The sequence below is a fragment of the Lithobates pipiens genome, unplaced genomic scaffold (genome assembly GCF_037356315.1).
Source record: "Lithobates pipiens isolate NorthernLeopardFrog02 unplaced genomic scaffold, aLitPip1_a1.2 Scaffold_13, whole genome shotgun sequence".
NCBI classification, from domain to species: domain Eukaryota; kingdom Metazoa; phylum Chordata; class Amphibia; order Anura; family Ranidae; genus Lithobates; species Lithobates pipiens.
Window position 1 is genome coordinate 226,142,620 of NW_027507718.1, and position 2,900 is coordinate 226,145,519.

The 2,900-nt window shown below is 51.5% G+C and overlaps 1 pseudogene; it reads left to right on the forward strand.

Annotated features, from left to right (window-relative positions):
• Positions 1-1,114: 1,114 nt before the first annotated feature.
• Positions 1,115-1,252, forward strand: LOC143979945 (U2 spliceosomal RNA; annotated as a pseudogene).
• Positions 1,253-2,900: the final 1,648 nt, after the last annotated feature.

The following is a 2,900-nucleotide window of genomic DNA, read 5'->3' on the forward strand; positions in this document are numbered from 1 at the left end:
AGGCTTTGGGGACGTTGCATTTATGGTCACTAATGAGGCTGCGCTGATGGGCACTGGTGAGGCTGCGCTGATGGGCACTGGTGAGGTTTCATTGATGGGGGCTCTTGCTAACATTTTAGACTCTCAAATGGACACAGAGAGGACCCACATGCACGCAAAGTCATTATGTGTTGCACCATGCGCCTTCACGCACTGGGCCTGCTGCAAACCTTCTAGTATTACTGTCCCAGATAGGGCAAAGGTCGCCACCTCCCTCTGAGTCCCCCCCTTGCCTCAGCAAACAGTGCCTGGAACAGCGGAAGAGAAGAAGACACACCTGCCAGCCACAGCAGGGCCAGAGTGCCAGTCAGCCAGCCACCCATGCCGATGACCCACCCACATCAGGACCAGGGTGCCAGCCAGACACATATGTTGACCCACCCCCAGCAGGACCAGGGTGCTAGCCAGCCACCCACAGTGACCCATAGACACTAGGGCCAGGGTACCAGCCACCCACGGTGACCCAACCACACCAGGGCCAGGGTGCCAGTCAGGGACCACAGTGAGTAACTTAAGCAAGTAGTATTCTCACCGAACGGTTGCAGAGCAGCCTTGTGTGTCAAGTCAGGGACCGAATCGGTTAGCAGGGGTGAAGATTGAAAAGTATCTGGAGTGCCAAGCTAGGGACCTAGCAGTGAAACGGGGGTTTACGCTTGAGGGAGATACCATCGTAAAAGCCTTAAGGAGCTCACGGGATTCAGAGTCAGTGAATCAGAGAGTCCAGTGAGAGATTAGGAGCTCAAGGGGCTAAAGAACTACAAGTAGAAGTAGAAGTTGTAGTGAAGCTGAATGAACTGTTGAAACTTCGTTAGAAACTGTTAAGTACTGTTGCCATAGGAGACAGCAATCCTGCACATGTAGAAGTAGTGCCTTGCTGGGGCCTTGTCCTGTATGGCTGTCCTCCTATTGAAGTCTTGGAGTCTGCCAATTGAAATTGCAACTAATTAAGGGTGTCCTAGCCCTAACCCTCTTTCCCTTCAAAATATAAAAAGGACACCTGTCTTTGGCCTTGAAAGACTTTGCTACAACTCTGTTAGAAAGTGGCCACCTCCAGGTCCCATTATACTCCTTTGTACTCGCTTCTCTGCCTTTTGGCTAAGATCAAGTGTAGTATCTGTTCTTATCAGTTGCCAAAGGAGGAGCTGTGCTACCCCTATAGAGAGGGGAGGGCTGGCACTTCCAATGGCGTAATTTTTACCTGAAAGGACAGTTTCGGGAGGGTTCACGCCGTGCTGCCCGACAGATACTGGGGGCTGGTGCACGTTCGAATCTGAGCTGTCTGGAAGGGTGTCCCTGGTGAGGATGGATGCTGCTGTTGGTCTGACCCAGAGGGTCGAGTACCTGGCCTTCTGGCCTGGATTGGGGTAGTTCTAGCTGCGGACAGTCTTTCAAGAGAGAACTCTGGGTCTTCCTCTGTATACAGGGGAGGAACGATTAGTATCTCTTAATGTAATTAGGTGGGAGTGATGGGAGCGGGGTTGAGCTTGTGGATGGGCAGGCTCTCCCCGGGCTTCTTGAACTCCATGCCTTCCTGACTGGAGTGGGGGCTGCTGTGGTCTGGGCTGTTGGTCAAGGCGGTATTGAAAGTCTATGGAGTATGTGCCCCTGGAGTGGCAGTCCAGGGGTGCCTAAAAATCACTGTGAGTGAGTGTCACTTTGATTTTGGGCACCAAGGTCACTGTACCAATAGCACGCTTTTTTAGCACCTGCCTCTTGGACCGGGCCTTTTGGCTGGGACCAGAGGAATTTTTTATACCTTGCTGGAGGGCCTGGTCCGTTTGTTACACAATGGCCACCTTTTTCACTCCTCTCCATGTATTCCTCCCCCACTTTGTTTAATTTATTACCTTTGTTTGTGTGTCACTTTTTTGTGTTGTGCACTGCACGTGTGATTAGTACGGTCACAGGTCCTCGGGCCTGTCCTGAACGTCTGGGGAGGGGGTGGACATGGCCTTCTGGCTTATTTCGCCCTCTCTCTTCTGGAGTCTCCCTTCAAGGGAGCCCTACCTAGTACTTGGGTGGGTCTGTTTTGGCAGACCTTCCAAAGAAAGGGGTCTGTCTGGTCTCTTGTCCCTGTCAGGAGCCTAACGCCCTGGGGGATTCAGAGGGCCTGTGTACTCGTTGCACTTTTTTGTGCTCACTCCCTATGTTTGTGCACATTTTTTTGATACCGGGTGAAGTTTTTGAGTGTGTTTTGCATGCCACAGGCTTTAAAAAAAAAAAAAAAGGAGGTCCGTGCAATCTAGTAATTGGGACTTTCTTATTACTGGTGTTTTACCCAATTTGTAATATACAGCATGGAGGGGGGTTCATTTTTTTGCCATTGGTCACTGATGCATTAGTGACCAGTAGCAAATAACTAACCCCTTTGTACTGCATTAGTGGCACCAGTGTCAGTGTTAATTTACATTAAACCTGGTGCCACCATTACAGCACAAAGGGGTTAATTATCTGATACTGGTCACTAATGCATTGGTGACCAATGGCAATAATACTCCCCTCATCGCCGGCCTCTCAGTGAATGACGTCATGCCAGGCCGGCCGGAACCATGAAGTGCCTGTCAGAGGGGGAGTCTGAGAATCTCCACTGACAGGGAAGGCAAGTGAAGGGTTGGCATGCTGGCTTGTACCGGGTGCAGGAGCGCACTTGGCACATCGTTGCAACTGCAGCTATTACTGGCTGGTGTGTACAGTCGCACACACAGTTCCAGACAGTTTTTAGAAACCCACTTCACCTGCGCCCCTCCCTCCCTGCAGTAAACTCTACCGCCCAGGGCATCTGTCCCTTCCGCCCCTGCCTTGTACCAGCCCGGCGGCCCTGACTGTTAGAGAGAGACCCCACCTCTAGGTCCCTTTAGACT